The sequence below is a fragment of the Orcinus orca genome, chromosome X (genome assembly GCF_937001465.1).
Source record: "Orcinus orca chromosome X, mOrcOrc1.1, whole genome shotgun sequence".
NCBI lineage: Eukaryota > Metazoa > Chordata > Mammalia > Artiodactyla > Delphinidae > Orcinus > Orcinus orca.
Genome location: NC_064580.1, coordinates 48116339 through 48141345, shown reverse-complemented (window position 1 = coordinate 48141345; position 25007 = coordinate 48116339). Strand labels below are relative to the sequence as shown.

At 40.3% G+C, this 25007-nt stretch overlaps 1 protein-coding gene across 1 annotated transcript in view; it reads left to right on the top strand.

Moving 5' to 3' along the window:
* The first annotated feature begins 2750 nt into the window (after positions 1 to 2750).
* WNK3 (WNK lysine deficient protein kinase 3) overlaps positions 2751 to 25007 on the top strand; it is a 188307-nt gene continuing 166050 nt past the window's right edge. Inside the window, exon 1 of the mRNA XM_049704669.1 lies at positions 2751 to 3033. The gene's annotated coding sequence lies outside the window, so the exon portion shown is untranslated. The remainder of the gene's footprint in view (positions 3034 to 25007) is intronic.

Here is a 25007-nt window from a genome sequence, read left to right as displayed (position 1 = left end):
CCTTCTGACCCACCTCCTAGAGAAATGGAAATAAAAACAAATATAAACAAATGGGACCTAATGAAACTTAAAAGCTTTTGCACAGCAAAGGAAAACATAAACAAGACGAAAAGACAACCCTCAGAATGGGAGAAAATATTTGCAAATGAAGCAACTGACAAAGAATTAATCTCCAAAATTTACAAGCAGCTCATGCAGCTCAATATCCAAAAAAGAAAGAACCCAATCCAAAAATGGGCAGAAGACCTAAATAGAGATTTCTCCAAAGAAGATATACAGATTGCCAACAAACACATGAAAGAATGCTCAACATAACTAACCATTAGAGAAATGCAAATCAAAACTACAATGAGATATCATCTCACACCAGTCAGAATGGCCATCATCAAAAAATCTACAAACAATAAATGCTGGAGAGGGTGTGGAGAAAAGGTAACCCTTTTGCACTGCTGGTGGGAATGTAAATTGATACAGCCACTATGGAGAACACTATGGAGGTTCCTTAAAAAACTAAAAATAGAACTACCAGACAACCCAGCAATCCCACTACTGGGCATATACCCTGAGAAAACCGTAATTCAACAAGAGTCATATACCACAATGTTCATTGCAGCTCTATTTACAACAGCCAGGACATGGAAGCAACCTAAGTGTCCATTGACAGATGAATGGATAGAGAAGATGTGGCACATATATACAATGGAATATTACTGAGCCATAAAAAGAAACGAAATTGAGTTATTCGTAGTGAGGTGGATGGACCTAGAGTCTGTCATACAGAGTGAAGTTAAGTCAGAAAGAGAAAAAGAAATACCGTATGCTAACACATATATATGGAATCTAAAAAGAAAAAGATGGTTCTGAAGAACCTAGGGGCAGGACAGTAATAAAGACACAGACGTAGAGAATGGACTTGAAGACATGGGGAGGGGGAAGCGTAAGCTGGGACGAAGTGAGATACTCGCATGGACTTATATACACTACCAAACGTAAAATAGCTTGCTAGTGGGAAGCAGCTGCATAGCACAAGATCAGCTCAGTGCTTTGTGACCACCTAGATGGGTGGGATAGGGTGGGTAGGAGGGAGACGCAAGAGGGAGGAGATATGGGGATATATGTATATGCATAGTTGACTCAGTTTGTTATAAAGGAGAAACTAACACACCATTGTAAAGCAATTATACTCCCATAAAGATGTTTAAAATAAAAGAAAATGGTGGAGAGAGGAGAGATTAGTATAGCTCAGTGATAGGGCCCTGAGGGTGGGCATTTGAAAATATTAGCCTGGCATTTTCCATTTAGCCTCCTACCCTCAAGGCATCCTGCTGAGGCTTGAGGGGCAATCCCGCCCTTTAGGAGCTTTTGTTCAGGGTCTCTGACACCAGATGCAACCTGAGGGATTTAAAAGTTCATGGGCTCTGGAGTGAACACACCTGGGTTCAAGTTCTGACTCCTCCAAACATAGTTGTGTGAACTTGTCCATTTTCCCCTCCTGAGCCTCAGTTGCCTCCTCTGTGGAGCCAGGATCGCTCTTGGGAGAATGACAGAAAGGACTCTGTACTGCACCTGACAGTGCAGGAAGCAGTTCTTAAATAAAGCCACTGCGCAGAGGTTAACATGTAGTGAAAGCTCGAAGAAGTTAGCAGTCACTACCAACTAGAGAATCTGGGAGGTGGACTTTAGGTGACGGTTAAAGGTAGCTTCAGGGGGAGGTGGCCTTTCCGCATGCGCGAAGTCTTGGAGCCCGGCGGAGCTGCGAGGGGGCGTGGCCAGGTTTTTGAGGGGTTGCTATGGTATCGAGGGGCCAGGGGAGGTTAACATAACCCTTAAAACATTATTCCCTCCCCCACCCGCCACCGCCTGGGCCGAGGGCCATTGTTCCTGGCAAAATGGCGTCAGTAATCCCCCTCTCGGACGGAGGCCTAAGTAAGGTTGAGGTGGGAGTGGGTCTGGAGGTGGGAACAAAAACTACAATTCCCAGGGTACACCGCACCCGCCCGCGAGGCGCAGGGCACGTGCCCAGGCCTAGCGGTTACATGCCGTCAAAAATCCGTTTCATAGCTTTCCTTTCCCATCCCCGCTTTCGTCGTTGCCCAGCCCCCGCGCGCGCGCACTGCGGTCCTGGGGGGGTAGGGGGGACATGCCATGGCCGTTGCCCTCGCAACGTAATCGGGAGACAGGTATTTGTAAATCTGTGCTTCGATTTCTAATCCCGAAGCCGGCAGGTATGGGTCTCGCGAGAGAAGCCGAGAGTTGGAAAAATGGAGTTAGGGGTGGTGGTTGAAAAGGTGCTGGGGGTACCACATCACGGTAGAGCGACCGCATTTAGCATCTTGTGGAGAACTGAGTGGGCGGTGGGTAGCTAAGAACAAGTGTGTGCTTGGACTCTTTTTTTGGAGGGGAAGAGGGTAACGCAGCCGTGGAGAGAGAGCTTTTGAACACACAGGAGGTGTCACGCGTGGCTCCTTACAGATTTTCTTTTCGGAAGGGAGAGAATCCTTTCTCTCGACGCGCATCCCTCTCTCCCGCTGCGCTGAGGAGGGCGGGGGAAGAGTGCGCACGCTCTAGTTGGCTAGCCACTCGGCACCTCGCAGCGATAGGGGCTGTTCGGAGTTGGGGCTGCTCAGTCGGCTTTCCCCGCCCCTCCCCCCTCCTTTCCTCCCCTCCCTTCCCCGCCCCGCTCCGTCCCCCTCTCCTCTCCATCTGAATTCCCTGACTGGTGTACGCGTGCGCCTGCCCAGCTCTCGGGCGAGCGCGAGCTTGCGATCGTACCCCACTCCCCTAACCCCGCCCGCTCTTTACCTACCGGCCGTAGCTGGCCGGGTGGGCTCGCGCGGAGACGCTCGCGCGCGCACGCGCACACGACGCGGAGCGGAGCGCGAGACATCGAGGAGGGGAGTAAGCGGCATCAGAGGAGGCGGTTTGTGTATCTGTGTGTTCTACGGTGTAGCTAGCCGAGGGGCGAGCGGAGGCTTGAAGAAGGGCGAGGGAGAACCGAAAAGAGAGTCACCCTCCGCGAGAGCCTCTAATCTGGTGAGGGTCCCGGGCCGGCCGGGAAGCTGGGAGTGAGGGAGGAGGCCGGGGGGCGTGTCTGGGATTGGGTTGAGAGATGAATGGGCCGGGGATGAATGGAGGGAGGCAGCGGCGGCCAAGAGTCTGTTCAGAGTAAGCGCCCTAGTGGGGGGCGGCTTGACCGAGGCAGGGTGATTGCCGTCACCAAGACGTGTGGGACGAGGCCGGGCTCGGGTCTTCAGGGTTGTCGGAGCTGCTTTCGGTGTGAGCCAACAGGCAGAGAGGAAAATCAGAGGGGGAAAGTGGGGAAGGGCAGGTTTAAGGTTGAGGTACGTTTTTTGTCTTTTTCGTTGGGGGGGGGGTGGCAACTTTGGGAGTTCATGGGAGACTAGGGGACAGAGAAGGTGAGGCGGTTACATGAGGGGGCCGGGTGACGTTTGACAAAGGACTGAGTGGTCATTTAAGTGAGGTTGAGGCTACTGAAAGGGAAGATCGCTTCGGGTTTTCGAAGTTGAGTTTCAGTATATAATGGGGTGAGGGAAAGTGGATTTAATTTAGAGATTCAGTTGATGTGTGAAGGTCGATAGGACTGTATCTTGTGAGGGATACTGCTACCTGGTTGTGTAAATGGGTTAGGTTCAAGGAGATTGAGAGGTATTATTTGGGAACGGTGTGTTTTGTGACTGACAGGTTGGGGATGGGGAGGAGATGGTATGATGGGGTTAGGATAAAAGTGGTGAGGTGGCTTCACTGTACTGAAAGAGGTTTTGTTTGACTAGTTAAGAATGGTGAAACATTTATGTAGTGGGGTGTAGGTGGAAATCCTGCACGTGTGTATCTCCTTATCTTGCGAGTTGGTAGATCTTGTTAAAATGAAATTGAACCCTCAAAACAGATGCAAGTGGTATGGCTATTCCTTCTTAAGAGTTACTGTGGACTGAAGCAACTGTATGATAATAGCGTTTAAGTTGTGAAAATCTTCTGTGTGGTGGTGATTGCATTCAATTTTGAGAGGCATTGTTACCTGTTTTTCATCTATAGTAAGTTGTAATACCAAGAGAACTTTTAAAGTGGTCTCTGTATATGACACAGAGCAGCAGGTGTTTTCTAGACAGTCTCTATCCTTTGAATTGATGAATTTAAAAATTGTCAACAGTCCAAAGGAAAGATACCTTGCATTAAAGGATAACTAAAATGCTGATTTTGAATGCTAAAATAATTCTACATGATTTTTTTCGTTAATCTGAATTTATCTTGTTTGAAAATTGACACTTGCTTTTTGGTGTGAGTTTAAATTACAGCAGATTACTTGGACGCGCTGTTCTCTAAATTCATATCTTCTGTTAAGGATGCCTTGTGATGGTCTCATTCTTTTCTGGGTCAAGAGTAATAGTTTATGGATTTTTAACTTTTCATGGTTACTTTTTACAAACTTTACTGACATATATTCATTGATCTTGGAAATGTTGCAAATTTGAGAACATTCCCATGCCCTTTTTCTTTTATTCTGCTTTGATGTTGGAAAGAGTGTAATCCTTGTTTTGGCTACCCAGAGTTTAAATATAAAAGTTAATACAATGTTCATATTCTCTTAGATTAAATGAATACTTAGTGTATTAAGCAGTAGAGTAGAAGTATAAAAGCACCATGAAACCCTGGAAATGTTGCATCAACTCTGGCAGGCAAACTCGTCTCCCAGTTTCTAACTAGATGTTCCTGGAGTGGAAGAACATTCAAGTATTGAGGCAAGAAAGTGTAGGCATGGTATATTTGGGGAGTGGAATGAGATAAGTCTGGAATCTTAGATTGAGGCTGGGATGAAGGACTACCCTGCAGAGTTAGGAGCCCTTGACTATTTACCAAGGAGGGAATAGCATAAGCAGATTTGTGGTGTTCGTCTCTCTTGCTTCTGATCTCTCCCCCTCCCTTTGAATTTGAATTCATTCTTTTTATACTAACCTCTGTCATTAGCTATTCCTGAAAGCCTTTCCTGCTCCCCCTTTTTTCCTTTTCCCAGCATCCTCCACCAGGCTAGGTTAGGTGCCCCTCTTTAGTGGTCCTATCACACCTTGTACATATTTTTATTACTGTACTTCTTTTGGGAAGCAGGCAGGAAAGTTATTTTCCTTTTTATACCTGAGAGAGAAAATAAAGCTCAGAAAAATAAGACTTGCCCTAGTAAGTAAGTGGTCGACCCTGGAGTTCTGACTTCTAGACCAATGTTGATCCCCACCCATATCACAAGTCTACATTTGTTGATGTAATTATTCTGTAGTGTTTTAGGAGTTAAATTTCTGTAATGTGGACTTTAACTTTCTTCCCTAGGGGAATTTCTTTTCATTAACCTGTCCATCACTTAGCCAGGAAATGATAAAGCCAATGGTTGCACAGAACCAGAGTAGTCAGAAGTAAAGATGAGAACTGTTTTATTGCTATCACATTTCTAGTCAGATAAATAACTTAAAAATAATTAACGGAGGGCCTACATTTTTGTGTATATGTTTGTGTGTGTGTGTGGGGGGGTTGTGTGCAAGAAAAAACTCTTCCTTTCTCTGTCTCCCATCTAAGTATAAGTAGACCAGCTCTATTTGCAGGTATACCTGATTATGTCTCTTGGCTAAAAGCCAGAATACTTTCAGAGGGGTGGGTCTTTTCCATTTTTGTTTGAGATCATAAAATTTATGGCACTGTTAGGACATATTTGATAGCTGTAAAGGACATCTATTATAAAGGCATTCATACAGAAATTCCCAAAGCTTCAAAAGTAGAATTTGATGCCAGTTTTAATTGTTTTGGTAGAACTTGTCATGAGATATCTGGTTTGGAAAATGTTGAGATTAACTTACTGCAAAAGTGAGCCTTTAATGCCCCTTTCTTCAAGGAATATATTATTTTTTTCATGAACTTTTTAAAAATTAGAAATGAAGAAATTGTTTTCTGTGTTTTAACCTTGTAAATTTTATTGTGATAAAATTCACATAACATAAAATTTACCATTTTAGAGTGTATAATTCAGTAGCATTAAGTACCTTCATGATGTTGCACATCTAGTTCCAAAACATTTTCATCACCCCAAAAGGAAACCCTGTACCCATTAAGCAGTCACTCCCCATTCTTCTTTTCCCTCAGCTCCTGGCAACCACTGATCTCCTGTCTCTATTGATTTGTCTATTCTGGATATTTCATATTAAAAGGAATCATATAGTACATGGTCTTTTGTGTCTGGCTTCTTTTACTTTACATGTTTTTGAGGTTCATTCCCACTGTGGCATGTATCAGTATGTCATTCCTTTTTATGGTTGAATAATATTCCATTGTACGGATATACTGCATTTTGTTTATTCAAAATGGACATTTGGGATCTTTCCACCTTTTGGCTTTTGTGAACAATGATGGTATGAATATTTGTGTACAAGTTTTTGTTTGAACACCTGTTTTCAATTCTTTTGGGTATGTACTGGGTTATATGGTAATTCTGTGTTTAACTTGTTGAGGAACCAACCACCAAATTGTTTTCCACAGTGGCTGCACCATTTTACATCCCCAGTGTATAAGGGTTCCAATTTTTTCACATCTTTCCCAACGTTTGTTACTTTGGGGGTTTTTGTTTTTTTGTGTGTGTTTTATGGCCATCTAGTAGTGTGAAGTGATATCTCATTGTGGTTTTGATTCCCATTTCACATCTTTTTTTTGCGGTACGCGGGCCTCTCACTGTTGTGGCCTCTCCCGTTGTGGAGCACAGGCTCCGGATGCGCAGGCTCAGCAGCCATGGCTCACGGGCCTAGCCGCTCCGCGGCATGTGGGATCTTCCCGGACTGGGGCACGAACCCGTGTCCCCTGCATCGGCAGGCGGACTCTCAACCACTGTGCCACCAGGGAAGCCCCCATTTCACATCTTTTCATGTGCTCTTGGCTATTTGAATTTCTTCTTTGGAGAAATATCTATGTAAGTCCTTTGCCCATTTTTAAATTCGGTTGTCTATCTTTTTATTGTTGAGTTGTAGGAGTTTTAAAAAATTAATTATTTATTTTTGGCCGTGTTGTGTCTTCTTTGCTGCGCTCAGGCTTTCTCTATTTGCAGCTGCGCTCAGGCTTTCTCTATTTGCAGCGAGGGGCTACTCTTCCTTGTGGTGCGTGGGCTTCTCATTGTCGTGGCTTCTCTTGTTGCGGAGCATGGGCTCTAGGTGCCCAGGCTTCAGTAGTTGTGGCTCGCGGGCTCTAGAGTGCAGGCTCAGTCCAGTGGTTAAGACTCTGTGCTCTCAATGCAGGAGGCACGAGTTTGATCCCTGTTCGGGGAACTAAGATCCTGCATGCCACACAATGCGGCCAAAAAACAAAACAAAACAAAAAATTTCATGTATAACATACAGTTATGTAAGTATTAATTATTTTGTCATGTTATACATTATATCCCTAGTACTTATTTGTCTTATAACTGGAAATTTGTACCTTTTGACTACCTTCATCTAATTCCCCATCCCCCTACCCCCACCTCTGGTAGCCACAAATCGGATCTCTTTTTCTATGTTTGTTTGTTTGTTTTTGAAGTATTATTGACCTATGGCACTATGTTAATTCCTGGTTCATAACATAGTGATTCAATATTTCTGTACATTTCAAAGTGATCACCATGGTAAGTCTAGTTATCATCTGTCACTATGCAAAGATATTACATAATTATTGACTGTATTCCCCACACTGTATATTTCATACCTGTGACTCATTTACTTTGTAACTGGGAGTTTATACCTCTTAATCTTTCTCACTTATTTCTCTCCTCCCCACAACCTCCTCCCCTCTGGCAACCACCTCGTTGTTTTGTGTATTCGTGACTCTGTTTCTGTTTAGTTGTGTTTGTTCATTTGTTTTGCTTTTTAGATTCCAAATATAAGTGAAATCACACAGTATTTGTCCTTTTCTGTCTGACTTATTTCACTTATTATAATACCCTCTGGGTCCATCCATGTTGTTGAAATGGCAAGATTTCAGTATTTTTATGGCTGAGTAATATTCTGTTGTGTATATATATACCACATCTTCTTTACCCATTCATCTGTTGATGGGCAGTTAGGTTGCTTCCATATCTTGGCTATTGTATATAATGCTGCCATGAATATAGTCATGCACATAACTTTGAGAATTAGTGTTTTGGTTTTTTTCAGATAAATACCCGGAAGTGGAATTGCTGGATCGTATGGTAGTTCTATTTTTAATTTTATGAGGAATCTCCATACTGTTTTCCATAGAGGCTATACCAGTTTACATTTCTACCAACAGTGCATGAGGGTTCCCTTTTCTCCACATCCTCACCAACACTTGTTATATTTTTGATAATAGCCATTCTGACAGGTGTGAGGTGATATCTCATTATGGTTTTGATTTGTATTTCCCTGATGATTAGTGATGTTGAGCATCTTTTCGTGTGCCAGTTGGCCATCTGTATGTCTCTTTTTACTTTCTTTTTTTAAAAAAATATTTATTTATTTATTTATTTATTTATGGCTGTGTTGGGTCTTCGTTTCTGTGCGTGGGCTTTCTCTAGTTGTGGCGAGTGGGGGCCACTCTTCATCGCGGTGCGCGGGCCTCTTACTGTCGCGGCCTCTCTTGTTGCGGAGCACAAGCTCCAGATGCACAGGCTCAGTAGTTGTGGCTCATGGGCCTAGTTGCTCCATGGCATGTGGGATCTTCCCAGACCAGGGCTCGAACCCGTGTCCCCTGCATTGGCAGGCAGATTCTCAACCACTGTGCCACCAGGGAAGCCCTCGTTTTAGTTTCTTGATAGTGTTTTTTGGTGCACAAAAGTTTTAAAATTTGATGAACTCCAATTTATCTTTTTCTTTTGTTGCTTGTGTTTTTGGTATTATATTTAAGAAACCACTGCCAAATCCAAGATCATGAAGATTTATATTTTCTTTGAAGAATTTTATAGTTTTGGCTTTAGTATTTAAGTCTTTGATCCATTTTGAGTTAATTTTTGTATCTGGTACAAGGTAAGGGTGCAGCTTCATTCTTTTGCATGTAGTTTAACTTGAAGATTTTTAAACTATAAAATAGATAATAAATAATACTATACATGTATGTTAGTTAAGTAAAGCTATTTGTGGCGATATCTAATCACTCTTCGGGTAGTTGTGGGGAAGAAATGTTTCTAAATGCATTTTTGAAGGCCTTATATTTGAAGTGTGGTGATTCTAAAACTCTTTATGAGTCAATGAGACTTTTATGATCAGGAAACTTCAATATGGCAAGCTAGATAATCCTTATGCTAAAGTTACATAAGTGATTTTTTTTTTTTTTTTTGGCCGTGCCTCATGGCTTGTGGGATCTTAGTTCCCTGACCAGGGATTGAACCTGTGCACTCGCCAGTGAAAGCACAGAGTCCTAACCACTGGACTGCCCCATAAGTGATTTTTTTTGTAAAGTGATCTTTACTTTTTTGTAAAGTGATTTTTTTTGTAAAGAATATTGTTTGTGTAGGGTGAAATCTTTGCTTAAACCTAGGGAAAAAGGCAGATTTAGCCTATAATTACCATAAATTTATATTAGATTTATGCTAAAAGTAATTCATATGTATGTGTTATATAATTTATTATTGTGAGCCAACTTCTTGACGAAAACATGTAACAGTCAGTACTTTGTGGAGACTTTTTACTTGTAACTTGGGCTATAATCACCATATATTATTCTGTTTATTTAGGGATAATGTAAGATTATTTCAGTTTGTTTTCTTGTAGAAATGAGAATTAAAATTTAGCACAGCACAATTGGTTGTTAAATCTCAGCCTCTAGTTAAACATAATTAAAATAGGGACAATTATTTGAAATTAAAAAAAATTAGGGGATGTGTTTTAATACAAGAATGGAAAATCTGCTTGATCAGCCTTAAGACCTATAAGGTGCTAGTTCATCTCTGATTATATCCACTGCTGCCCAGAGAATAAGTTTTGTCCTGCTGGGCTACTGTGGTATTTCCATTGAATTTGCCTTTGAAGGTGTCTTTATGGCAAGAGAAAAAACTCTTGTTGAAGATCCGTGGTTTATTTCCGAAGGAACCTTTCAAATACACTGATAACTTACTCTGAATCTGTGAATTATAAGTATAACTTATCCAGTGTATATGTAGGTTCTACTGTTCATTCAACAAATATTTATTGTGTTCTTCCAGTTTGCCAGGGTTGATGTATTGGAAATAGATGAAAAGGAAGCAAAGCCGACAATGACCCTGCCATCTTTGAGCTTACATTACAGTGGAGGACGACAGACAGTCAACAAATATTTCAGAAAATAAATGCTAAGAAGAAAAAATTTTTTTTTTCTTTTTTGCGGTACGCGGGCCTCTCACTGTTGTGGCCTCTCCCGTTGCAGACCACAGGCTCCAGACGCGTAGGCTCAGCGGCCATGGCTCACGGGCCCAGCCGCTCCGCGGCATGTGGGATCTTCCCAGACCGGGGCATGAACCCGCGTCCCCTGCATCGGCAGGCGGACTCTCAACCACTGCGCCACCAGGGAAGCCCCAAGAAGAAAAATTTTTAAAGGGTGCTGGGATGTTAGGGAGGAGCCTCTTTGGCTCATGTGGTTAGTTTGGAAACCTTCTTTGAGGAGGTGACTGAACAGAGATCCAGATGTTAAGAGTATCCCTTCTGGGGCTTCCCTGGTGGCACAGTGGTTGAGAGTCCACCTGCCGATGCAGGGGACGCGGGTTCGTGCCTCGGTCCGGGAAGATCCCACATGCCGTGGAGCAGCTGGGCCCGTGAGCCATGGCCGCTGAGCCTGCGCGTCCTGAGCCTGTGCTCCGCAGCGGGAGGGGCCACAACAGTGAGAGGACCGCGTACCGAAAAAAAAAAAAAAAGTATCCCTTCTGTTATTGTTTTGTTAAATTGTTAATTTATCCTGTCTAAAATAACACTTTAGTTTCTTACTATTTAGAATATGAGTTACTGCTTTTTGTTTCTAAGGAAAACAACAACAGGTACATTCCTTATGAGAAGAGACAGTGTTCCCAAGTGGAAATGTCCCTGGAGTAGGAGTCAGCCTGGGTTCTGGTCTTGCCTTAGTATAATCTTATGCAAGTCTATATATTTTCTTATTTGTTACTAAACAAAACAAAAGCACTACCTATTTAGCAGGGTTTCTTTGCTAATAAATGAGAAAATATACTTTATAAATTATACAGCTACATATGAAATGCAGTGTATCCTATTAATCTATTTTTGGCGTCAACGTTTCTCAATTGAGACATGTTTTCCCACCAATGTAAAGCATTTATGTCTCTCCCCATGTGGTAAATTTTAGCACCAAATGTCTAAACTCATTGGTTAGTCAGAAGGGGTTGGGTTCTTAGAAAGTGGTAGTGTGGTAGAAAGTATGTTGGATTCGGAGCTGGAAAACTGGGCTTCCAGAATTCTCCCCTTTACTTACTAGCTCTGTGATGGGCAAGACACTAAACTTCTCTGAGCCTTCTTAATTTTCAGGCAAATACCAAGTAGCTCTCAGCGTTGTTGTTAGGAGTAATTGAGTTAAATAGATGAAGTTCTTTTGAAAACTAGAAAGAAAGGTTTGATAGACTTTCTCCGTAAAGGACCAGATAGTAAATACAGTGCTTTAGGTTTTGTGGGCCATGGAGTCTCTGTTGCCACAACTCAGCTCTGCTGTGTAGCAGTCATAGGCAATATGTAAATGAATGAGCATGGCTGTGTTCCAATAACACTATTTATGAACACTGAAATAATGAATTTTGAGTAATTTTCATGTGTCATGAATACTATTCTTCTTTTGATTTTTTTTCAACCATTTAAAAATGTAAAAATCTTTCTCAATTCACCTGCTGCACAAAAACAGGCTGGGAGGTGAGGTAGGTTTGGCCTGAGGGCTGTATGTAGTTTGGCTACCACTGTTTTAAAGGGTTAGGCAGAGTAAAGTGTTAATTAGGGATTCCAGGGTAGGTGATTGGTAGATAGAAATTGTTTAATTTTTTTTTTTTTTTTTTTGCGGTACGCGGGCCTCTCACTGCTGTGGCCTCTCCCGTTGCGGAGCACAGGCTCTGGACGCGCAGGCTCAGCGGCCATGGCTCACAGGCCCAGCCGCTCCGCGGCATGTGGGATCTTCCCAGACCGGGGCACGAACCCATGTCCCCTGCATCGGCAGGCGGACTCTCAACCACTGCGCCACCAGGGAAGCCCGAAATTGTTTAATTTTGATGATGAAAGAAGATGAAGATGATTTCAATTCTTTTTCTAATATGATCCAGAAATTTTTTCACATAAAATGGGCACCTCTAATGTGATGTGGTTGTGCAGTGTATGTAGCTATGCAATTCAGGATTGTGTATAGTGTGTGCATGTGGCTCCAAGTCATATGTGACCCTGTATTATGAGTAGTTAAGAGTGGACTTGGGAGTCAGTTGCCTGGGTTGAATTTTGTCCTTGGTTTTTACTAGCTGTGTAATCTTAGGGAAGTTTAACTTAATTTTTTGAGCCTAGTTTCCTCATTTGTAAAATGGGAATAATTTTACCTCAAGATTCTTATGATTACATGAGAAAATGCATGGAAGGGCTTACAGTGCTTAGCACAAAGCACTCAATAAATGTTAAGTGATAATATTCATTTGGATATAAGTTGTACATACCTTATTTGTTTTATCCTTCCTTCAGTTATTTTAAGAAATTATAATATCTTTAACTGGTTCTTGGTACAGGTTGTTGATGGACAATTCTTCTTTAACGAATTAAAATAATATAGAGGTAGATTAAAACCAAGTCCCCCTTTACCCAATTTCCTGCCCTCCCAGTGGGTAATCATTGTTAAGAGTTGACTGTGAACTTGTACAGTCCTTTTTCTCTGTATTTACATGCATATGCATGTGCATATACAAATAAAAAATGTGTATTTTATGACTTACTTTTTTTCCCAAAGAATATGTTGTAAGGCTCTCTCTTTTTTTTAAGAAATTGGTTCAAAGTATTTTTTAAATTAATTTATTTTATTTATTTATTTTTGGCTGCGTTGGGTCTTCGTTGCTGCACGTGGGCTTTCTAGATGTGGTGGGTGGGGGCTACTCTTTGTTGTGGTGCGCAGGCTTCACTTGTTGCAGAGCATGGGCTCTAGGCGCATGGGCTTCAGTAGTTGTGGCTTGCAGGCTCTAGAGCGCAGACTCAGTTGTGGTGCACAGGCTTAGTTGCCCAGTGGCATGTGGGATCTTCCTGGACCAGGACTCAAACCCGTGTCCCCTGCATTCAGGCAGATTCTTAACCACTGTGCCACCAGGGAAGCCCTTAAGGCTCTTTTAGTGTCAGTTTTATATGTTCACTTTATCCTTTTTAATGGATACATAGTATTTCATACTACGTGCTTCTTTAACCACCAGGATCAGTTTAGAGCATATCCTTCCAGTCTTTTTTATATGCATTTACACATATATGAGTACATTTAGAAACATAAAGTTTTGTCTTTTATATATGTATTTATATATAATATTTAATATATAAATGACATATAGGTATGATGTATGTGTTGTACTACAACTCACTTTTCTCAATAGTATATATGTGTGGGAGATTTTTATACATCAGTGTATAACCACCTCTCAGTTTTTAAACAGATGCATATTATTATGTAGTACAGATGCACCACTTTTTATTTTACCATTCTCTTATAGATGAATATGTAAGTTCTTTTCAGTTTTTTTGCTGTTGCAAACAATAAAAAATCCTTCAGTAAAAAATCCTTGTACATACGTATTTGTACACATACAGGAATATTTCTCAGGTAGATACTAAGAAGTGGAATTGCTGGATGACAGGTATGTACTAGATATTTGGAATTTGCCATATAAAGAGGCTATTCCAGTTTATCTGCCAACAGTGCATGGAGTACTGAATTTCTCACACTCAAAATGTGATATTAACAGATATATAATTTTCGCTCATCTGATAGACAAAAAATGATATTGAATTATTTGAATTTGCATCTCCTTGCTTACTTGCTTACTTGCTTACTCCTTGCTTACTCCTTGCTTACTAAGGAGTTTGAGCCATCCCCCTACCATGCATGTATTGTCCATTTGTGTTTCTTCTTACTGATTTTTTTTTTAGCTCTTTATACATTCTGGATATTAATGCTTTGCTATACAAGTTGCAGATGTTTGCTCCCAGTCTGTTGCCTGTCTTTTAACCTTGTTCATGGTCAAATGTATTTTTTTTGTTGTTGTTGTTAATGGTCTTTGTATTTTATCTTTTTAAGGGAGCCTTTCTTCAGATTAGAAATATATTCTGCCATATTTTCTTTTCATAGTTATATAGTTTTGTTTTTTATGTTTAGCCCTTTTATCTACCTGGAATTTATTTTTGTGACTGATTTTAAGTAGGGCTTTAACTTTTTTCCCCCCAAATGGATAGCCAGTTATTCTGACGCCATTTATTATGCTATCTGTTCCTCATAAATTTGAAATGCCATCTTTACCATGGACTGCATTGCCATACATACATGTGTCTCTTTCTCTACTGATTGTTCTCCATTATCCAGTTGTATATTTCTCTGATGAAACCACATTGTTTAACTTACTATAGCTATAAGTAATATTTGTTAAAGCAAACTCTCATTGTTCTTTTTCAAGATTTTCTTTGCTTTCCTTGTACTCTTTTCAAATCAGTTTGTCAGTTTGGGACAAAAACATCTCTTTGGGATTTTTATTGAACTTGCATTGACTTTGGAATAATCTCAGAGGGGGGTTTGTGAAGATCCTAATATTGGGTCTTTCTACCAAAGAAAGGTGTATTTTATGTACTTCAGTAAAATTTTAGTCTTCTTTATATAGGTGTTACATAGTTCTTTTTTTTTTTTTTTTTTTTTTTTTTTGCGGTACGCGGGCCTCTCACTGTTGTGGCCTCTCCCGTTGCGGACCACAGGCTCCAGACGCGCAGGCTCAGCAGCCATGGCTCACGGGCCCAGCCGCTCCGCGGCATGTGGGATCTTCCCAGACCGGGGCACGAACCCATGTCCCCTGCATCGGCAGGTGGATTCTCAACCACTGCGCCACCAGGGAAGCCCTACATAATTCTTTTTGAGTTTATTCCTAGATGATTATTTTATAGCTCTGTTGCTCTTATGAGCAGGATACTATCTATATCTATATATCTATATCTATATAGTAATTGCAGTGACCTGCCCTCCTTCCAGAGCACCCAGCCCTTCCTGCCCCCTCCTGGTGCCACCTGCCCCTGGAACCCTTACCTTAGGATAGGTTTTTTTTTTTAAATTAATTCATTTATTTATTTAGGCTGCGCCGGGTCTTAGTTGTGGCACATGGGATCTTCATTGTTGTATGTGGGATCTTTTAGTTGCAGCATCTGGACTTCTTAGTTGTGGCATGCATGCGGGATCTAGTTCCCTGACCAGGTATCGAACCCAGGCCCCCTGCATTGGGAGTGCGGAGTCTTACCCACTGGACCATCAGGGAAGTCCCTGATAGTTGTTTTTTTAATTACATTTTCTAATTGATTATTGCTGATGTATAGCAAAGCTATTGATTTGTTTGTTGATATTGCATTTAGCCTTTCTGCTGAGCTCTCGTTACTTCCTATCATAGTTTATTTAGTTGAATTTGCTTGGATTTTCTAGGCAGGTAATCATATAATCTGCAAGTTTTGAGTTCTGTCTCCTACTTTCCAATATTCGTATGTCTTATTTTATTTCCGTAAGTGGTAGCAATGATAATAGCAATTCTTGGCTTATTCCTGACTTTAATTATTGTTTATGTGAAAGATGCTTAATCTCACTCATGAGATAATTGCTAATTGAAACCACACTGTGATTCCTTTTTTAAACCTATCAGAGTGTTAAAAATCAAAATGTTTGATAACACCTTTTTTTTGTTGTCAAGGCTGTGGGGTAAAAGACACCTTGCACATTGCAGGTGGGAGTTTAAATTGGTACAATGCCTGTGGAAGGCAGTTTGGCAGCATTATATAAAGGTACACATGAATTATGTGTACTCTTATGGGTATATTAGTATACTTCATTAAAAGTTAAAAATGCAAATTTCATTTGACCCAGCAATCCCACTTCAGGGAATTTACATATATATATATATATATATACACGTATATACACACAGACATACATATATGCAAAATGAAATATGCAGTTTTATCTGTCATAAGCAAATAATCAAATACTATTACTATATAGGTATTAAAAATAAGAATGAGGGAATCTCATGTACTGACAGGGAAAACAGTATATTAAATTATTGTGACTATAAAAAAAAGCTTGGTATATACTATGCTACTTTTCGTGTAGAGAGGTAGAAAAAGGACATATATTTATATTTGCTTATTTGCTGTAAGAAACTCTGGAGGGCTACACAGAATCTAATGAGTGGTTACTTGTGGGAGAGTGGGGGGGGGAACTGAATGGATAGGAAACAGATTGGGGAGTGAACCTGTCCATTATATACCTCTTTCTTTGATTTTTGAATCTTATGATTATATTTTAAAAATTAAATTAAAAATGGTTTCTTGAATTATTTCAGCTCTTCCAAGGACATTTTTTTCTTGTTCTTTCTGTGTTACGTTTTCTTCAAAATGGCTGTCTCCTGATTCTGTTCGTATTAAAGAATGACCTAGTAGAAGGGCTGACTGGGAGTTCTGTGTACCTAGGCAGGTTGTCAACTGGTTTTGGGGGGAGTGGGTGGGCAGCTGGCTTTTACACTTGGAGGGCCCAAATGCCAGAGTGCAGAGGGCTTTGTACTAGGGTGCCCTTATTCTTCCTAGTTTGTTGAATTTGGTATTCTATCTGCAGGAATTTCTTTATTTTGGGGGGAGAGTTCATCAACTGTGTCATAATTCAGACGTTCAGTTAACCCCTGTTTTTAGCCCTTTTCTCACTCTGGCTCTCTTTAGGATCAGTCTTCTTTGAGTGTGGAACCCCTCTGGGGTTTTGTCCTGCGAGTCAGCTCCTTCCCGGGTTGGAACCCTTTCTATTACATATTTCAGGTTGTAGCATTCCTTTGATTTGTGTTATCAGCTAGTTCTTTCCTGTTTGCTCTTTGTCAGAAATTGTTGAAATCTTGTATTTGCTATGCCATTTTCCATTCCTGTCTTTGACTTGTGATTTATACTTCTATACTATTTTACCATCACTTTTTCAGGGTCTTGGAAAGTACAAGAGATATAGGTGTTCAGTTCACCTTCTTGAACTAGAAGGCGGCAGTGGTATATCTTAAGCTTGAATAAACTGTAGGGTCCTTGAGGACAAAGACTGACTTTTGCTCTTTTATCCCCAGACCCTGACACAGTGCTTGGCACTTGGTAAATGTTTATTGGTATGAATACACATGTATGAGAGAGAGAGAGAAGATTGTCAGTGGAAAATTTACTGTGTAATTCTGACTATTTAAATATGCATTCTTTCAATTGCTGTTTCCAAAAGTTGAAGAAATTATTGAGTCATTGACAAAGTACTGATTGTATGCTGGATTTCCCATGGATACAACCATGATAAGCTACAGGGGGAAACTTATCTTGAGCTTTTAACTCAAATGCTCCAAGATTATATATCAAATATATTGAAGGAGTACATATGGGACACAGATTTGTGAGATTTTCCCTGTAATTTCAATCTCTATAGAAGTGCTTTTGCAGTTGTCTTTATACATATTCCTAGGGCTTAAATAATGTGTTATCATTTTATGAAGGAAATAATGGTCACACATGGGTTATGATACATAGCCGTTGAACTCAGTAAGAGACTTCAGGTTTGAGGCCTGATTTTTGTGGACTATTTTACTGAGCTATGTTTCTGCACTGCTGAGTATAGAAGAGATACCCTGGTCACTGAAGCATACCCCTTTAGCAATGCCACCATGGTTTCTTACTGGAAAACTTTGAAAGAATGTATTATATACTTTTCAACTTTACTAAATAGTCTCCTCCTGAAAAATCATTTAATGTTTTCTTGAGTATTATTGTATAGCGCTTTAGTATAGTGCTGCCCTTAGGGGTTATTAAGAGGTAGGAAATAAAAGCTTCCATTTATTGATTATTATATTGTGCCAGGCACTGTGCTAAGTACTTTACATGTATATTGCCATTTTATTTTCATATTATTCCTGTGAGATTTCACAAATGAAATAAAAAATGAATGAGGTTAGGTAATTTGCCACAAATCTCTGAGGAGTGAGAGGCAGAACCATGATTGATTCCAGGTTTCTCCCACTCCAAAGCCTGAGTTCTGATACTCTGTTTTATGGTCAAGAAGCTATTGGATCCATGATGAAAAGGCCCCAGATATACTATGCTTAGTGAAGTTCTTTGCCTGTTTTTTTTTTTTCATTTTAACATCTTTATTGGAGTATAATTGCTTTACAATGGTATGTTAGTTTCAGCTTCACAACAAAATGAATCAGTTATATATATATACATATGTTCCCATATCTCTTCCCACTTGCGTCTCCCTCCCTCCCACCCTCCCTATCCTACCCCTCCAGGTGGTCACAAAGCACCGAGCTGATCTCCCTGTGCTATGCGGCTGCTTCCCACTAGCTATCTACCTTACGTTTCGTAGTGTATATATGTCCATGCCTCTCTCTCGCTTTGCCACAGTTTACCCTTCCCCCTCCCCATAGCCTCAAGTCCATTCTCTAGTAAGTCTGTGTCTTTATTCCTGTTTCACCCTTAGGTTTTTCATGACATTTTTTTTCTTAAATTCCATATATATGTGTTAGCATACGGTATTTGTCTCTCTCTTTCTGCCTTACTTCACTCTGTATGACAGACTCTAGGTCTATCCACCTCATTACAAATAGCTCAATTTCGTTTCTTTTTATGGGTAAGTAATATTCCATTGTATATATGTGTCACATCTTCTTTATCCATTCATCCAATGATGGACATTTAGGTTGTTTCCATCTCTGGGCTATTGTAAATAGAGCTGCAATGAACATTTTGGTACATGACTTTTTTTTTTTTTTTTTTGCGGTACGTGGGCCTCTCACTGCTGTGGCCTCTCCCGCCGTGGAGCACAGGCTCCGGACGCGCAGGCTCAGCGGCCATGGCTCACGGGCCCAGCCGCACTGCTGCATGTGGGATCTTCCCGGACCGGGGCAAGAACCCGCGTCCCCTGCATCGGCAGGCGGACTCCCAACACTGCGCCACCAGGGAAGCCCGGTACATGACTTTTTGAATTATGGTTTTCTCAGGGTACCCAGGATTGCTGGGTCATATGGTAGTTCTATTTTTAGTTTAAGGAACCTCCATAATGTTCTCCACAGTGGCTGTATCAATTTACATTCCCACCAACAGTGTAAGAGGGTCCCTTTTCTCCACACCCTCTCCAGCATTTATTGTTTCTAGATTTTTTGATCATGGCCATTATGACTGGTGTGAGATGATATCTCATTGTAGTTTTGATTTGCATTTCTCTAATGATTAGTGATGTTGAGCATTCTTTCATCTGTTTGTTGGCAGTCTGTATATCTTCTTTGGAGAAATGTCTATTTAGGTCTTCTGCCCATTTTTGGATTGAGTTGTTTGTTTTTTTGTTATTGAGCTGCATGAGCTGCTTGTAAATTTTGGAGATTAATTCTTTGTCACTTGCTTCATTTGCAAATATTTTCTCCCATTCTGAGGGTTCTCTTTTGGTCTTGTTTATGGTTTCCTTTGCTGTGCAAAAGCTTTGAAGTTTCATTAGGTCCCATTTGTTTATTTTTGTTTTTATTTCCATTACTCTAGGAGGTGGGTCAGAAAGGATCTTGCTGTGATTTATGTCATAGAGTGTTCTGCCTATGTTTTCCTCTAAGAGTTTGATAGTTTCTGGCCTTACATTTAGGTCTTTAATCCATTTTGAGCTTATTTTTGTGTATGGTGTTAGGGAGTGATCTAATCTCCTTTTACATGTAGCTGTCCAGTTTTCCCAGCACCACTTATTGAAGAGGCTGTCCTTTCTCCACTGTACATTCCTGCCTCCTTTATCAAAGATAAGGTGACCGTATGTGCGTGGGTTTATCTCTGTGCTTTCTATCCTGTTGCATTGATCTATATTTCTGTTTTTGTGCCAGTACCATACTGTCTTGATTACTGTAGCTTTGTAGTATAGTCTGAAGTCAGGGAGCCTGATTCCTCCAGTTCCTTTTTTCGTTCTCAAGATTGCTTTGGCTATTCAGGGTCTTTTGTGTTTCCATACAAATTGCAAAATTTTTTGTTCTAGTTCTGTGAAAAATGCCAGTGAGAGTTTGATAGGGATTGCATTGAATCTATAGATTGCGTTGGGTAGTAGAGTCATTTTCACAATGTTGATTCTTCCAATCCAAGAACATGGTATATCTCTCCATCTATTTGTATCATCTTTAATTTCTTTCATCAGTGTCTTATAATTTTCTGCATACAGATCTTTTGTCTCCTTAGGTAGGTTTATTCCTAGATATTTTATTCTTTTTGTTGCAGTGGTAAATGGGAGTGTTTTCTTGATTTCACTTTCAGATTTTTCATCATTAGTATATAGGAATGCCAGAGATTTCTGTGCATTAATTTTGTATCCTGCCACTTTACCAAATTCATTGATTAGCTCTAGAAGTTTTCTGGTAGCATCTTTAGGATTCTCTATGTATAGTATCATGTCATCTGCAAACAGTGACAGCTTTACTTCTTCTTTTCCGATTTGGATTCCTTTTATTTCCTTTTCTTCTCTGATTGCTGTGGCCAAAACTTCCAAAACTATGTTGAATAAGAGTGGTGAGAGTGGGCAACCTTGTCTTGTTCCTGATCTTAGTGGAAATGCTTTCAGTTTTTCACCATTGAGGATGATGTTTGCTGTGGGCTTGTCATATATGGCCTTTATTATGTTGAGGAAAGTTCCCTTTTTGCCTACTTTCTGCAGGGTTTTTATCATAAATGGGTGTTGAATTTTGTTAAAAGCTTTCTCTGCATCTATTGAGATGATCATATGGTTTTTCTCCTTCAATTTGTTAATATGGTTTATCACATTGATAGATTTGCGTATATTGAAGAATCCTTGCATTCCTGGAATAAACCCCACTTGATCATGGTGTATGATCCTTTTAATGTGCTGTTGGATTCTGTTTGCTAGTATTTTGTTGAGGATTTTTGCATCTATGTTCATCAGTGATATTGGCCTGTAGTTTTCTTTCTTTGTGACATCCTTGTCTGGTTTTGGTATCAAGGTGATGGTGGCCTCGTAGAAGGAATTTGGGAGTGTTCCTCCCTCTGCTATATTTTGGATGTGTTTGAGAGGGATAGGTGTTAGCTCTTCTCTAAATGTTTGATAGAATTTGCCTGTGAAGCCATCTGGTCCTGGGCTTTTGTTTGTTGGAAGATTTTTAATCACAGTTTCAATTTCAGTGCCTGTGATTGGTCTGTTCATATTTTCTATTTCTTCCTTATTCAGTCTTGGCAGGTTGTGCCTTTCTAAGAATTTGTCCATTTCTTCCAGATTTTCCATTTTACTGGCATAGAGTTGCTTGTAGTAATCTCTCATTCTCTTTTTTATTTCTGCAGTGTCAGTTGTTACCTCTCCTTTTTCATTTCTAATTCTATTGATTTGAGTCTTCTCCCTGTTTTTCTTGATGAGTCTGGCTAGTGGTTTATCTATTTTGTTTATCTTCTCAAAGAACCAGCTTTTAGTTTTATTGATTTTTGCTATTGTTTCCTTCATTTCTTTTTCATTTATTTCTGATCTGATTTTTATGATTTCTTTCCTTCTGCTAGCTTTGGGGTTTTTTTGTTCTTTCTCTAATTGCTTGAGGTGCAAGGTTAGGTTGTTTATTCGAGATGTTTCCTGCTTCTTAAGGTGGGCTTGTATTGCTATAAACTTCCCCCTTAGAACTGCTTTTGCTGCATCCCATAGGTTTTGGGTCGTTTTGTCTCCATTGTCATTTGTTTCTAGGTATTTTTTTATTTCCTCTTTGATTTCTTCAGTGATCACTTCATTATTAAGTAGTGTATTGTTTAGCCTCCATGTATTTATATTTTTTACAGATCTTTTCCTGTAATTGATATCTAGTCTCATGGCGTTGTGGTCAGAAAAGATACTTGATACAATTTCAATTTTCTTAAATTTACCAAGGCTTGATTTGTGACCCAAGATATGATCTATCCTGGAGAATATTCCATGAGCACTTGAGAAAAATGTGTATTCTGTTGTTTTTAGATGGAGTGTCCTATAAACATCAATTAAGTCCATCTTGTTTAATGTATCATTTAAAGCTTGTGTTTCCTTATTTATTTTCATTTTGGATGATCTGTCCATGGGTGAAAGTGGGGTGTTTAAGTCCCCTACTATGAATGTGTTACTGTCGATTTCCCCTTTTATGGCTGTAGTATTTGCCTTATGTATTGAGGTGCTCCTATGTTGGGTGCATAAATATTTACAATTGTTATATCTTCTTCTTGGATCGATCCCTTGATCATTATGTAGTGTCCTTCTTTGTCTCTTTTAATAGTGCTTATTTTAAAGTCTATTTTGTCTGATATGAGAATTGCTACTCCAGCTTTCTTTTGGTTTCTATTTGCATGAAATATCTTTTTCCATCCCCTTACTTTCAGTCTGTATGTGTCTCTAGGTCTGAAGTGGGTCTCTTGTAGGCAGCATGTATAAGGGTCTTGTTTTTGTATCCATTCAGCTAATCTGTGTCTTTTGGTGGGAGCATTTAATCCATTTACATTTAAGGTAATTATCGATATGTATGTTCCCATTCCCATTTTATAAATTGTTTTGGGTTCGTTATTATAGGTTTTTTCCTTCTTTTTTGTTTCTTGCCTAGAGAAGTTCCTTTAGCAGTTGTTGTACAGCTGGTTTGGTGGTGCTGAACTCTCTCAGCTTTTGCTTTTCTGTAAAGTTTTTAATTTCTCCATCAAATCTGAATGAGATCCTTGCTGGGTAGAGTAGTCTTGGCTGCAGGTTTTTCTCCTTCATCACTTTCAGTATGTCCTGCCACTCCCTTCTGGCTTGTAGGGTTTCTGCTGAAAGATCAGCTGTTAACCTTATGGGGATTCCCTTATGTGTTATTTGTTGTTTTTCCCTTGCTGCTTTTTTTTTTTTTTTTTGCATTACGCGGGCCTCTCACTGTTGTGGCCTCTCCCATTGCGGAGCACAGGCTCCGGATGCGCAGGCTCAGCGGCCATGGCTCACGGACCCAGCCGCTCCGCGGCATGTGGGATCCTCCCTGGCCGGGGCACGAACCCGCGTCCCCTGCATTGGCAGGCGGACTCTCAACCACTGCGCCACCAGGGAAGCCCCCTTGCTGCTTTTAATATGCTTTCTTTGTATTTAATTTTTGACAATTTGATTAATATGTGTCTTGGCGTATTTCTCCTTGGATTTATCCTGTATGGGACTCTCTGTGCTTCCTGGACTTGATTAACTATTTCCTTTCCCATATTAGGGAAGTTTTCAACTATAATCTCTTCAAATATTTTCTCAGTCCCTTTCTTTTTCTTTTCTTCTTCTGGAACCCCTATAATTCAAATGTTGGTGTGTTTAATGTTGTCCCAGAGGTCTCTGAGACTGTCCTCAGTTCTTTTCATTCTTTTTTCTTTATTCTGCTCTGCAGTAGTTATTTCCACTATTTTATCTTCCAGGTCACTTATCCGTTCTTCTGCCTCAGTTATTCTGCTATTGATCCCATCTAGAGTACTTTTAATTTCATTTATTGTGTTGTTCATCGTTGCTTGTTTCATCTTTATTTCTTCTAGGTCCTTGTTAACTATTTCTTGCATTTTGTCCATTCTATTTCCAAGATTTCGGATCATCCTTACTATCATTATTCTGAATTCTTTTTCAGGTAGACTGCCTATTTCCTCTTCATTTGTTAGGTCTGGTGCATTTTTATCTTGCTCCTTTATCTGCTGTGTGTTTTTCTGTCTTCTCATTTTGCTTATCTTACTGTGTTTGGGGTCTCCTTTTTGCAGACTGCAGGTTCGTAGTTCCTGCTGTTTTTGATGTCTGTCTCCAGTGGCTAAGGTTGGTTCAGTGGGTTGTGTAGGCTTCCTGGTGGAGGGTACTAATGCCTGTGTTGTGGTGGATGAGGCTGGATCTTGTCTCTCTAGTGGGCAGGTTTACGTCTGGTGGTGTGTTTTGGGGTGTCTGTGGCCTTATTATGATTTTGGGCAGCCTCTCTGCTAATGAGTGGGGTTGTGTTCCTGTTTTGCTAGTTGTTTGGCATAGCTTGTCCAGCACTGTGGCTTGCTGTTCGTTGAGTGAAGCTGGGTGCTGGTGTTAAGATGGAGGTCTCTGGGAGATTTTCGCTGTTTGATATTGTGTGGAGCTGGGAGGTCTCTTGTTGACCAGTGTCCTGAAGTTGGCTCTCCTACCTCAGAGGCAGAGCCCTGACTCCTGGCTGGAGCACCAAGAGCCTTTCATCCACACGGCTCAGAATAAAAGGGAGAAAAAGTAGAGGGAATTAGTAGAAGTATGGGGAAAGAAAGAAGGAAAGGAAGGAAGGAAGGGAGGAAGAAAGAAAGAAAGAAGCAAAGAAGGAAAGAAAGGAGGGAGGGAGGGAGGAAGGAAGGAAGGAGGGAAAGAAGGAAAAAAGAAAGAAAGAAGATACAGTAAAAATAAAATAAAGTATAATAAAGTTATTGAATTAAAAAATTCTTATTTAGAAAAAAAAATAGGAACCTTAGGACAAATGTTGGAAGCAAAGCTATACAGACAAAATCTTACACAGAAGCATACACATACACCCTCACTAAAAGAGGTAAAGGGGGAAAAATCATAAATCTTGCTGTCAGAGACCACCTCCTCAATTTGGGATGATTCGTTGTCTAAAGGAGGGAGGGAAGGAAGGAAAGAAAGAAAGAAAGAACGAAGGTAAAGTATAATAACGTTATTAAAATTAAAATTAATTATTAAAAAAATTTTTAAAACCATGGACAGATAGAACCCTAGGACAAATGGTGGAAGCAAGACTATACAGACAAGATGTCACACAGAAGCATACACATACACATTCACAAAAAGAGGAAAAGGGAAAAAAATCATAG